The sequence below is a fragment of the Dermacentor andersoni genome, chromosome 1, assembly GCF_023375885.2.
Source record: "Dermacentor andersoni chromosome 1, qqDerAnde1_hic_scaffold, whole genome shotgun sequence".
Classification (NCBI taxonomy): Eukaryota; Metazoa; Arthropoda; class Arachnida; order Ixodida; family Ixodidae; genus Dermacentor; species Dermacentor andersoni.
The window spans coordinates 59,087,039-59,101,442 of NC_092814.1; the positions used below are offsets into that span (position 1 = coordinate 59,087,039).

Genomic DNA, 14,404 nt, shown 5'->3' on the forward strand with positions numbered 1-14,404 from the left:
CATTGTTGAGTCACGGAGTTTTAAACTTGATAGTGTCGTTTTCTGAAAATTTTCGATATTGACCAATTTTTAATAAATAATTGACCACCTAAATGAAAAATTCGAAACCAGCAGTCACTAGAATGAAACGTTTTCTTTTAAATGCAACAAACCTCCTCAAATTCGGTGAAGTGGTTGCAGGGAAAAAGGAATTCCCCTTCTACATGTATTTAAATAGGAGCACCCGAGCTAAAGCTTCCTCTTAAGGAGGAGGACGAGCTGCAACGTGCCCCCCTCCCCCTCGAACAAAATTTCTGGCTACGCCACTGGCCCCATATATATAATATGTATATATATATATATATATATATATAATATGTATATATATATATATATATATATATATATATATATAATATGTATATATATATAAATACATGGGGCCAGTGGCGTAGCCCCCCCCGAACAAAATTTCTGGCTACGCCACTGATGGTGGTGTTGGCTAATCGAGCGCCTCTTTCTCTCTTTTCTTTTTTGGCATATACGCGCATGGGGTTGCGCAGGTGGAGTTTTCGACGTACAGGCGACACAGCCAGGCGGGCGGACGGACGGACGGACGGACGGGCGGGCGAATCGGCTAGCTTCGCTGTAAAACAGATTAAAAAATCCCAGGACACCTAGGCACTTAGGAGTTGTGAATGCGAAAGCATGTCCAATGGAACGCCACCGAGCGGTCCTTCGAGTTAACTCCTCGCGGGCAAACGAGCGCGAGTCGCTTGGCCAATGCATCACCGCTTTCGTCACGCCGGGCTTGGCAGTGGAAATTTCGGTCCAAGTATAGCATGACGTCGTAAAGCAGAGTGCACAGGCCTGCTATCTAGGAGGCGTTGGTTGAGCCCAGTGGGTAAGACGCTCGGCTTCTGAGCATGGGGTCATAGGTTCGAAACTGACTACCGCTAACGTTTGTCCTTTCGAATTTATTGTTTATTTTACATACATTTCTTTATAGCGATTTCCGAGGCGCAGTTAGAACGCAGGTCACAGCTTGCGTGGACGAGGAACGCGCTAAGACAGGCTTCCGAGATCGAGGGTGACGTGGCGTCACGGCGATGCCCTCAAGCAACATCTGGCTCGCTAAGGCGGCAGCAGATGTTCCGATTCGCCCGCTCGGCTCCGTCGAGGCGCGCTCGTGACGTCGCGTCGCAGCCAATGGGAATTTAGGTGCCGTTTCGCTACCCCAGACGCCGGCTTTTTCGCTCAACGGGGCATTTGACTCTTTAGCATCAGAAATTAGATTTAACCAATGCGATAATGCTTTCTTCACTGTACGTTCCTTTAGCACGGCGGACTGGCGAATTTTTGTGCATGAAAATGTCAATACGAAAGGCGAATTTTCATCCACGAATATCATAACGGATACAATTTTTAAAATCGCTTAAATTGCTCTGGCACCTTGCGGCGGCCCGCCGAAATACTGCTATTGCAACATGGGCGTTCAAATCAGTAATGCTCGGCAGTATCAAAGATGCATGTATCTTAGATACTATCTTAGATATTCGTTGGGTGTCTTGTATCTGTATCATGACACGTCTGGCAAGATTTGTATCAGTATTTGTATTTCCGGTGAAGACACACGGAAATTGTTGATATCCTCGCCTTTCTCGACTACACCCGGCGGGGGGGTGACAGGAGACCTATGGGCCCCGGGTGCCAGACGACCTAGCTACGCCACTGAGTATAATATAATCTACAGCCTTCTACTGCGGCGATTCTTATAGCCTCGCCGTTGCTTTGAGGCGACGAAGATTGTATCAACCAAACAACCAGCCACAAATTTTAAAGAAGTCGTGTACTATACTTGCATCGTGCATGCCTTAGCACGATGCAAAGGCAATGATGGATGACGCATGAAAAATTACTGGCTTGAGGTTGTGCAGGTCCTCTAGACGCATTGTTGCGCTTCGTGTATATTTAGTGGCATGGCATCGTTACGTTATGAGGTGGCTGTTGCTTGATGCATTCACTAAAAAGGTAACTTGCAGCGGTGCAAAAAAAAAAAAAAAAAGCGGGATATATATTTAAGATTCTTTAAAGAGAAAGATGTGGCTAATAGTGGCAAAACTTTTCTTCAAACCTCTAATAACACAGGCTAACGTGAGACGCATGGACTCCGCATTTGTCGTCACACAACCCTCTCTGACGCTAGGTAAAAATGAAATGTCCGGAAGTATACATACTTTCATTTTGTGGTGGTGTTCTGCGATTAGAACACTAAAAACATACATTCCAAGTCATTTTCCAAGATCAGGAAAGTCTACTTGTAGCTAGGCCCTTACAGATCTGTTTCTCACGCCTCAGCGCGTGGGAGCTTGGTTAAATATCGAATGAGATCATTCACACCGTTGCGGTGTGTGCGTACGTATAGGCTAAAGTTGCTGTATAGGCTCCCTATAGGGGGCCTATACTTATAGTTATATCTAGTTTCGGCAGCTCTAGCTATTAGCTCACCGCGCAGCATATTTTATTCTTTCTCACAGACAAAGCAATCGCTACCCGCCGTGGTTGCTCAGTGGCTATGGTGTTGGGCTGCTGAGCAGGAGGTCGCGGGATCGAATCCCGGCCACGGCGGCCGCATTTCGATGGGGGCAAAATGCGAAAACACCCGTGTACTTAGATTTAGGTGCACGTTAAAGAACCCCAGGTGGTCGAAATTTCCGGAGTCCTCCAATACGGCGTGCCTCATAATCAGAAAGTGGTTTTGGTACGTAAAACCCCATAATTTAATTTTTTTTAAGTAATCGCTGCGCTGCAAACACTGTTTCCACAAGAGTGTCAATCCGACAAGCGCGTTGTTAGACAACGGCGTCAGTAGCATCAGTGCAACAACAACAAAAATTGCGCTGTTGAATCAGCTGTGTTCCGCCTGTGTCTACGTCATGACACGCGTGTTAAGATTGGGGGACAGCTTTCGCGTGTTAAGCGCGCTGAAGCTAAAGCAAGCGTACGCACTAAAGTAATGTGCTGCGCATTTGCGCGACAGGATCCTTCATGATTCGCTGATTCATGGAAATAAATCTGACGTCGGATAAAACCGAAACTTGTCAAGGTTTCAATTGGAACCACTTTCTTCCAGTACAGCTGGTTAAAGGTTCCAGTTGAATCCCTAATGGGTGCAGTTGCTTCCAGTATAACTGGTCATGATTCCAGTAGGATCCCAGCTGGAATCAGTTGTTGCCAGTTGGCTTAATTGTAACTGGAACCCCTTGCTTCCCAGTTGATATCTAGATGGGACCAGCTAGTTGGCCTGTAACTGGGATCCGTTGGTTTCCAACTGGAACTAGTTGGTCCCAGTTAAAGCCACTGAATTCCCAGAAACACTTTCAACTGGGAGGCCACCTTTCAATTTACAGCAAGCCGCAATTATGAGGCACGCCGTAGTGCTATAGTAGGGGCTCCGGATTAATTTTGACCACCCAGGCTTCTTTAACGTGCACCCAATGCACGGTACATGAGCGTATGTTTTCTTTTTCCATTTTTTTGTGTGTTCCGCGCTTATTGGAATGCGTCCGCAGCGGCCGGAATCGAACCCTCGACTTCGAGCTCCGCAAGTGTACTGGGCTACCACGGCAAGTCAATCCGTCACCGTAGTTTGAGCTGGTCACGCCGTTGTATTTCTTTAAACATCAGCCGTGTTCCCTCTGTAGCACTTGAGGTTGCTTACTACAATACACAAACGGAACCCTTCATTTATCCTGACGCTTGCACAGCTGGACATTCCAGAACACGGGCCATGGGGCGCCGAACACCGCGGCCTATACAAGGTTTTTTTTTTTTTTTTTAGACCATGCACTTTTTTTTTTTAATCGTCTATGACAGATAGCAAAAGTGTAATCGTTGAACTGGATTGCTTAGAGAGGCGGACATTGCTTCCACAAGAAATGAAAAGGTGTAATTGACTAATTAACGAAATTGCACTATTGTGGTTCTTAATGATTAATTTATGGCACTTCTTGCAATTTAGAATGATAGCTGGTGAGTTTGCAAGGCATATCAAATTGGAAGGAATCTTGAGGATGGCACCGGTTTCGAGAATATGTTGTCTAACTTATAGCAATGCCTCCTTTACTAGATGCCTGCTGTTCCTGCCCCTCTCCTAAATCACGTTGCCCTGCCTCCGAGATTTCTGCGGCATCTCTTGCGATCCCGGAGGCAGGACCCGCGATCTCTCGTCAAGCCACTGGTCGAGCGCGCGCCAGCCTAGAAATCGTCACTTCCTCCGCAACAGGAAATGGGTCGGCTGCGAGCGTCGTCTCTCCGCGACTACCCTGAACTACAGTGTACTAGAATAGGGGCTAGTACACTGTACCTGAACTACGGGAACCTCCGCTCCAATGGGAAGACTAGCGACGCGGCAGGCATCTAGTAAAGAAGGCATTGCTTATAGTCAAAATGCTATGTTGGTCCACTTATATCTTTTTTAAAACAAAACGTCAGTTCCTGCATTGAAACAAGAAATTAACCTCGGTCACCAATCTGGATCACCATTGCCCGCTTTGGGAATTAATATCGCAAAACGATGTCAACCTGAAAATTTGTTCCAAACGGATATGCTTTGCAAGCTCACTGGCCGTGATTCGTAAATTTCTATATTGGCCATAAACTTATGAATTCAAAAACTAATTAGGTAAATTTCGATAATTAGTGCATAGTGCATTTTTTATTGTGCATGCCCATGTATGCTTCTTCATGTAATCCAACTCAAGGACTAGATTTGAGCTATCTGCCAAAGGTGATTTTAAAAATCAGGTACAGGCTCGTCCAGTGAACACGGCTCACCGTGGCCGCGCTCCGCGGGGCGCCAGTGCGTCCGGCGCGGCGGCGCATCGAAGCGAAGCGCCGCAGGCGCACACGGACCTCGGGGAAGCGCTTCGCGTCGTCTGCTACAGCGCTGGAGCGCGCCGCTCTGGCTTTGCTGTAAAGTACACTTCGCTAGACCCAGGTGACTGAGGGACCGAGGCGGCGTTGCGGGAAGGCGCACTTCACTAACTGGAGCATTTTCCAGCTGGTTCGGTCTACAGCTTGTGAATAGCCTGATTAATCAATATACATTAACAGAAACGAGCTTCTCACCACATAAATCACTTAGCATGTTTTTAATAAGTGATGAGGGTAAACATACAGTCCTTTTTTCGCGCTCTTTATTACGCTGGGGCCATTTTATTTCACTCTCACACCATTTGGTGTAGTGCATACCGAGAAACCTATTAGGCGCGCTCTTCTTCGTTGGAATCATCATGTGATGAGCCTAGCGCGCCGTTTCGCGCATGTCTTGATGCTAGAACGAATTTGCTTAATTTACCTAAGAAAGAGACCGAAACCCGCAATAAATTCCACAGAAAGTTATAGAGCGACTGTTCAATCATGCATCATCATGAATTCCATCGATGTTACCATTAAGGAGGGCAATAATATTGCTTCGACAGCAACTAAGAAGTGACATCCGCTACTTCGCGACTCTCTTGTTGACGCGTTATGACGCTGGTAGGGGTGCGTGGAGCGCTTTACGCGATGCAGTAAAGTGCTCTCCCCGGCATAGCAACTGATTTGGCAGCAATTTTACTCCCCCTTTTCATCTTTCTACATCCTATAAAAAACAAAATTCATTTTTATTTATTTATTTATTTATTCAAAATACCCCCAAAGGCCCTCATTACGAGGGTATTACATGGGGGGGGGGGGGGGGCAATCACAAGCACTGGTCATAGTTAGTACATACTAAAAACAAGAGAGTGTAACAGAAGTAATAATACAGTGAAGCATAGGTAATATACAAGATAATTAGGTCACAATTATTACAGAGAAAACATTAGTACATATTAGGAGAACATAACGCAACTGCAATGAAAAACACCAATTTGGGTAAAAGTTTGGGTCACAGTTTGGGTCACAGTTTGGGTAAAATCAACGAAGCGGTGCCAGTCCTTTGACGGCTACCTGACACGAGAAGTAACATTCTCATTTAGAGGAATCGTCGGTCAATTATTTGATTACATTGATTAGGTGAAGTAAAACATGTGGCACCGTCGTTTTTGGTTTTTTTTTCTCCTTGGAGTCAATGCACGCCGCATGCGAATGCTGTTTCCGTCCGTTTCGAATAGGTAATTGGAGCGGAAAATCTATAATCTACATGTCTGTTTTCTAGCTTAAATTACGTCTTGACGGGTAATTAAGTCGTTATTCGCTTCTATTTCATTTCAGTACTTCCTCGGAATAGATCATATGCATATTCTCACTAGCATATAATAATTTGTTAATTGTGCGGTATACGTCCCGAAGCGACACATGGCCTATGCGTTACGCCATATAGGTGTGCATCCGGTAAATTTGGAGAAAAGGAGGAATTGATTTCTCTTTTCTTTAGGGGTTGAGGGGGGGGGGGGGGGGGGGGGCGAGGCTGAGTGGGTAAAACTAAAATATGAATACGGCACAGGAACCCTTGCCGCGAACAAGCGATGCTGTTGCCGTCGTGGGGAAGTGGCCGGTCCGTGTGTTGGACGAACGCGGCCATGATAATTAAACTGGCGGTCATGAGGCCGGCCCGGTGTCGTCTGCCGACAGCATGCCGGTGGTCGGCCAACGGGCTCGACATTTGTAAAAAGCCAAGCCCGGCCCAAGCCAGATTGCTGTGGTCGGGCCAGTCTACTTCTTAACTAACCATGGGCGTGAGCCGGATCTACCGCCGAGCCCCCCCCCCCCCCCCCCGGTTTTTTTTTTTTTTTTTGCTTAGGTCATGCTACCCCGTCCTAGCTTAATATGCTGATGCGGTGCAGCCAACGGCTGCTCAAGTGAGTGACTGGCCGCTCACGAGTTAAAGATATTGGGATGACTCGTCAAATCGAAAGACACCAGAGGTGTTTCCATTAAACGCATTTCTGTCAACTTGCATGATGAATTGCATTTTGTTTGGTTGCTGGTTGTCATGGAACTTCGGCGATAAAAACGCTGTAACAGCGCAGGATAATTTTATTTCCCCGGTGAACTTTCGGAAACTAGCCATGTCGCGGGTACCGGAAAAAGAAAGACGACGCATTGCAGATCTGTGCCTAAAAAACTATTCTCGGCCACTGAAAACTGTGAATCGAATCGTCCAGGCTTACAAGAAGATGGCGGATGCTCCCCGTAAAGCCCGGCAAAGAGTGACTGAATGCATGACCATTGTTGCGGCGGCTGCTGCATACCCGACCTCCACCGTTCGGTAACTAAAAAACAGCCTCAGGCTGGGTTCTCTGACACGACTATCATGGGTCGGCTATACGCCCCAGCCTAATAAAGAGCGCGAAAAAATGACTATTTTTACCCTCATCACTTATTAAAAACATGCTAAGTGATTTATGTGGTGAGAAGCTCGTTTCTGTTAATGTACATGTGGTGAGAAGCTCGTTTCTGTTAATGTATATTGATTAAGCAGGCTGTTCACAAGCTGTAGACCGAACCAGCTGGAAAATGCTCTAGTTAGTGAAATGCGCCTACCCGCAACGCCGCCTCGGTCCCTCAGTCACCTGGGTCTAGCGAAGTGTACTTTACAGCAAAGACAGAGCGGCGCGCTCCAGCGCTGTAGCAGACGACGCGAAGCGCCTCCCCGAGGTCCGTGTGCGCCTGCGCCGCTTCACTTCGATGCGCCGCCGCGCCGGACGCACTGGCGCCCCGCGGAGCGCGGCCACGGTGAGCCGTGTTCACCCTAAGAGTGGACGAGACTGTACATCACTATTCGTGATTTCTTTCTTTTCTACTCAGGACAAAACAATGCAACTTGTTCTTGCATATAGTGGTGGATGACTGATGACAGGAGATAATTCTGGGGCAATTTGAACAAAATCTGAGAAGACTATTTTTAATTCACACGCAAGAACTGTCTCATTTCTTAAGTTTTGTGATTTTTTTCATATTTTCCCACCAAAATTTAAAATAACAGTACGTAAGGCACACTAAATACACATTGCTATGCATTTAGCATGTTGCAAAGGAAGCACAGAAAAAAGTTCCATGCAGAGAAACTCACTTAACACATTCGAAAATTGCCAAAGAAAGACATCTTCTAGCCTCTTGTTAGAAAGCTACGTTTGCCACCATTTCTTTGCATTGTGGGCTTTAACAGACAATTGAGTTAATTTTAGTGTCCATTAACAAGGTTGTGTAAAAGACAGTAGAAAAATTATGAAAGCATAGAAAATTTTATTATTTTTCTTTTAGTCTCAAAGGCAAAACAGTGTAATTGTGTAAGCCACATTTTCCAAATTGTGTTGGTTAATATTTTCTCACGCTGAAACAAAGGCATGCGCTGAAAAAATAGGCTCAGTTCCAATGTGTGGAAGAATTTTGCTGTCATAAGGATTTCGCTGAAGTAAAAAATGAGTCGCGATCTCCCCCAGTTGACAGCATCTAGACATCTGGTGAGGAAATTTCAACGAGGAAGGAGCTTCAAGGGTCAGGAAATTCAGCTTCATCTGTCTCAGAGCAGAACATCACTGTGCGGAAGGTGCTCGAGGCAGACAGGCCTGTGCCGGCAATTTATTGTTTTGCATGCACACCTTCAAGTCAGAAGTCTGTAAATACTTCATGCCTTGAAGAATGAGCAGATGGTAAGACATATGTCGAAACATAATTACAGACGGCGAAACCTAGCTGCGCCATTATGAGCTGCCTAGAACAAAGAGCCTTTGAAGATGAAGCCATACTTGCATCATTGCAAAAGTCAAAATCTCTGAAGAATGGAGGCAGTTTTTTTTTCTTAATGTCAACAGTGTTGTTGAATGTGTATAGTGCTAGCTAGACACACAGAATACCGTCACAGCGAAATCGTACCCTGAAAAATGTCTGCCCAGAGTTGATTAAGCAGTCAAAAACATCAATCCACACTCAAGGCTAGACAACTGACATCTGACAATGCACCTGCACACTGCCCCAAAGGTTGCATAGATTATTTGGCAATTACTCTTTTTCTGTATGACTTAGCATTATCTCCTTATTTATAGAACAGGCTGAAAGAAAAGATGTTTTCCTACGAGGAAGACCTTCGGAGAGCTTGGGATGATGAGTGTGCTCAGTTCCCTGATGAAACATGGAAAGTCTGGTTTGATGACTGGTTCCAAAGGTTACATAAGTGTGTTACCTGTGGTGGAAAGTATTGAGCAAATGTAAAAAAAATTCTGCAACGTTTACAATACCCCCTAATGTGAAATTTGAGCGCAGCTGTATACGTGTTTTCATTTCGCGATATATTGGCTGGTGCGGACAATCTGTCTCATGCGGCACATGGCAAATGGAAGGAAATGTGGCGCGACTGCCTCACTAATCGTGACGCGCAGGCGCAATTCATAGCAGCTGCCGCAGACAAAGGTCCACTTATGCTGCGCTTTGTTTCCATACAAACGACGTGCGCTACTCTGGTACCATCTCGTAGCCATCGTTACCGCAAAGCTTCTCGTGAGCGGCACTACACCTCTCATGTTTTCACTATACCCTCCTCCTCCACTTTCTGCCTCATAGTTCCGCTGTACCCTCCTCCTACGCCTTCCTCTTCGCGCTCTCTTTGGTATCCCCGTTTTTCATTTCCCGCTGCCCTCTGCTTTGCTCTCATATTTCACTGTGCTCGTTTGCTTGGTTACGAACTTTCTTAATGACCTTTCTACAGAATGGTCAACTTTTCCAGAATTCCAACTTGCTCCTGCAAATTTCCTAATTTCATCACCCCACCTAGTTTCCTGCCGTCCTCGACTGTGCTTCTCTTCTTTGGCACCCATTCTGCAACTCTAATGGTCCACCAGTTATCCATCCCATGCATACATGGCCTGCCAGCTCCATTTCTTTTTCTTAATTAGTATATATATATATATATATATATATATATATATATATATATATATATATATAAGGGGTCATGAGGGAGGTAGTGGCTAAATACTGTACCAGGGAGGCCAATTCCAGTTCTGGTGTGAGAGTCTTTGTTGAAGCGTACTGGGCCTTCCTAATTTGGTTGCACCTGGACTAGTGTAGCCCCACTAACTCTCAGCAGTGTTTTCTTTTTCTTTTTTTTTTTTCTTTTTTGCTGGTTTCAGGCGCCACTTCATGTTGTGTTACTATACCATGTTGCTAATGCTTCACTATTCCTTTTCTTTACAGGACTCTGCTATGCACCTGGACTTTGGAGGCACCTCTGTATTAAAAAACGATTTCTGCATATCTTGAAATAAAAATTTTTTTAATAAGAAACCTGCGAACAATGGGAGTTAATTCCAGCACGGATACGTCACTTCATTCTAAATGACTGAGACAGTTCGGCGACCATTTCAGATTTTCCCAGCAAGATTTAAATTCTGCATCATACTTGATGATTGTCAGCATTTTGCAAAGTGACATAGCTAGCAAACAAGAAAAATATGTGATAATGAAGGCCATCTGTTTCTAAGGTTAGCATAAAATGTGAGCCATTAGGAAATTTATCACCACTATTGCTTTCTTTAATAGTGAACTATCAGCGTCAAATGAAATGTGAACAGCGGTGCGCATGGCCCAAGCATAAGTAAAGGTATAGTGCGCGGCGTCCAGTCATCACCATTGACAGGCACGAACATCCGAATTGGCCGCACGGCGTTCGTTTGAGAGTCAAATGCCCAAATGCGGTCGGCATGCCCACGCCGGCCACCATTGCGGCTGCCAGCGATACCACGCTGCGCAAGTTTGCTGACTGAAAGAATGAATGTGGCGCACAAACGACAAACCGCATGAGCAAATCTATAATGATGACGGTGCAAACTGCACCGCGCGCACTGCTGTTTGTGCCGATAGCACTTACAGTTTCGGCGAACTGTGCGACAATACTCGCTGTAAACTGCAAATTTCAGCTCTGCTCTCTTTTATTTTTATTTTCTCCCTTTCAAGTGTAAGAACCAGAACAAAAGTGAAAATATCTCACTACAGGGGGACCGCGTGATGTGGCCAAGCCAGATGTGCATGCCTGTCAATAGTGATAACTGGATGGCATGCACTATATACCTTTACTAATGCTTGGGCCATGCCCACCGCTGTTCACGTTTCATTAGACGCTGATAGTACATACATGCGTGCTGGCACGACATTTCGTCTCTACACTCGTGAAGACTCTGCAAGTAGATTTATTGAACAGTAGAGAACTCTTCCACTATTCATTATGGCAGCGGAAGTTATGTATGACTTGGAAACAAAACAAACCACCTTAACATGAACAGCTATTTAAACTTTTGACTGTGAATAAGTAGCATAGCCCTCCAACGAAAGCAGACTCTAGGTGCTTAGGCCGCTAAGACGAACAGGACCGCAATTGTGAGGATCCTGTGGGCAGTATATGAAATGGAATATGAACGCATTCAAGAGGCCAAAGTGACCAGACTCTCGCACAGAACAGCAAAAATGTTTTTCTACAAGACAAATCTACTGGTAGAAGTGCTACTTTATACACACTAACATGTCAGGTTTGAATCTACACATCACTGGTAATGTTGCCTTTAATTGTTCACAGATTGCCTTATCCAGTTTTTCAACAGTGCACCCACCAGCCCAATGGAGCATTCCACAAATGTGCATGCATCGTCAGTGGCGGGCCGCAAGGATATACACTACGCAACAAAAGTTTAAGAGCAGGTTAGATGATGATTGATACAAAACAAAGGGCGATTATTGGAGAACACGGGACATTTGTAGCGTGTTTATAGATACACTGTAACAGTGGGCAATGATGCAGTGTTATTCCGCTGAAAACATGAAGCACCTTGCCGTTCAGCCAGACTCTCTGCCCTCCACAGTACAAAGTCCACAAATTGGGCTCCTTTGAAATCTTTACTCATGACATTAGCTCAGCCTCATTAAAGCTTAAGTAACTTAATATGGAAACCAGGCCTCTGAGAAAATACCATATATCTTCGACTAAGGGCTTCACTCGTGTAAGAGTCGTACCCAACTTAAGGGGGGACACCCCACTTAAATTTTCATTTTTTATTTGTGGCCACAATTTGATAAAACTTCCATCACTTATGTATTTTGACATGCTGATTTCAAATATTCAATTGGTTTTCCCATGCAACAAGTACTTTTCAATATATAAGCAATTCATGTTTTTTTGTATGGACTAATTTGGAGGCAAGTTCTCTCTACAATGCTGGCTGTTAATGAAGGAGACTGGCACATGAAAATGATGTTGAATGATCAGAGGTTGCAGTGCTACAAGAATGAATGTTCTAAACTGATTTATGCCGAAGTTACAGAATGTCAAACTTTTGTAAGCAGAAGGCATTAGTGAAACCCTGGAGAAATTATTACTTTTTCAAAATTTCTGTAATGATATTTGCTCACATTTTAGGCCTACTGCACTCCCAATTTGTCCATCTTTCTGATGAAAAAAGAATTATTGCAATAAGATGAGTAGAACCAGAGATATCGTCACTCCAAAACTACACTACCATCAAAAATGTTGTTTTGAGAAAACAAGAAAAAACATTTCACGACATGTTCATGGTGATTACGGCAAATGCTTGAATACTAAATTGATCAAGGATGATACAGGGGTCCAACCAGGCAAGAATGAAACTTTCGCTTCTTTAAGGGGGGACACTGTAATTCAAATAATGTTCATGATGTTTTCCATCAATATTCATGAAACTTTCCATTCTTGTTAAGACTTTTGGGCTGATTTCAAATATGTAATTATTAATAGGCCATTTAGTTCTGAAGATAAATGAAATTCATTGTTCATAATTTGCAGAAACAATAGGGGGGGAAAATGCACTACGAAATTCGTATTGGCACATGCCTGGGTACTAGAAAACATAAGGAACATAATGGTAGGAATACTATTTTGATATATCAAATATTAGTAATTTTATAGCAATTCAATCTTTACTGTTAGAATTGTGGCTACCATACTGTCTGATCTAAAGCAGAATTGAAAATTTTTAAAGCATAAATTCCAAAATCTGACCCTACATAGCGTACAAGTGAAAAGTCGGTGTTTTGAGAAAACGAGAAAAAAGGAATACATTCACTTTTAATCAAAAGTACAGAAATAATTTTGCATTATTTTGTAGTGAAAGTGGCTAAAAGCCACCAGGAATGTAGTCGCTCTGACCACGGCCACCCAAATGCGGCAAAAACATCGTTTAGCGCCGTTCGCCGATTTCCGGTGGCTTGCATCGCGCGCGCGGCAAGGTTGTTCACGCGGGTCGAGCTCCATGCCGACGCGATATCGCCGCAACACGCGCACGTGATAACGATCTTTATTGCGAAGCCAGATTACCGTTCGCTTTTGCCTACTGCGACGCTGCCGCCGCACACCTTGCACTTGACGACATCAGTCCGTTCACGGAGTCCTACTGAGGAAAGCGAAGCCTGCCTCGGCGTCGACTGGCGCGGCTGCAACGCCGTCGGCGCGAGTGAGCAAATCCAACACCCGCTTTGTTGCTGGCGTTGACGCAAGAACTCGAAGTTTTTTTGAGCATTCATCTCCCTCTGCAACAAATCCGCATGCTGCAACATTGCAGTGTCACGCCGAACGCAGCCGCTGTCCGTAACGATTTCACTCATTTGTGAGCTGGCTAGGCCTACTTCGGCATCATTTGCGGTTGGCGGCGAACTACTCTCGATGCTTTCAGAAGGAATGGAGCGCTTTTGAAAGTTCGCTTCTTCTTTTGATCGCTTCTTCTTCGCATCTTTTGATCGCTTCTTCTTTTTGCCGAACTTGTGCCTCGTGGCGAACTTTCCCGGTGGATCGGACATCGTTGGGCATGTGCCAACAAACCTACGAGACGCGCAGTCGCGTCGCCTGCGGAGTGGAGCAGACGATGGGAACCTCGCGCAGCCAACCACAGCACGCGTTTTTGGTCACGTGCGCTAGTCAACGAATCGGATCGCGCGTTCGGGCTTTTTTGCTCCCCGGATTCCAGCGTCACTGGCGTACCGACGGAGTCACTTTTGGCGGGAAATTAAAGACGGAAGGCTCCTCTTTCCAACGAGACCAAGATGGCTGCGATCGCGCGCGTAGAAAAAGAGCTACGCGCCGCGATAAAAAGGGCTGTTTTTGCGCGGAATTCAGCTCACAGTGATGTTATAAATTGATATTGCGGACGAAATACTCTTCCCCGAGATTCGAAACTTGGTGAATTAAAGGAATATTAGCTGCAGATATCGAAAATTTGGTTTTCAAAAAATCGATTTTTTCGCGATTTTTTCGCCGCAAAGAGCCGTGTCCCCCCTTAACAGCCCAAATTCTAAAAAAAGAAAATTATGCAGATTCAACGCACTTGTTGGAAGGGCATCTGTTGCATAGCATGCCTGTGTGAACAAATATATGCATTATGAAAACAATGGTCACTCTTTTGGTACAAAGACGTCAAGGGTA

General features: G+C 44.9%; 1 long non-coding RNA gene across 1 annotated transcript in view; it reads left to right on the forward strand.

Moving 5' to 3' along the window:
- Positions 1 to 10,238, forward strand: part of LOC126546174 (uncharacterized) — a 29,645-nt gene extending 19,407 nt beyond the window's left edge. Inside the window, exon 2 of the long non-coding RNA XR_007602531.3 lies at positions 10,159 to 10,238. This is a non-coding gene — a long non-coding RNA (uncharacterized lncRNA). The remainder of the gene's footprint in view (positions 1 to 10,158) is intronic.
- Positions 10,239 to 14,404: the final 4,166 nt, after the last annotated feature.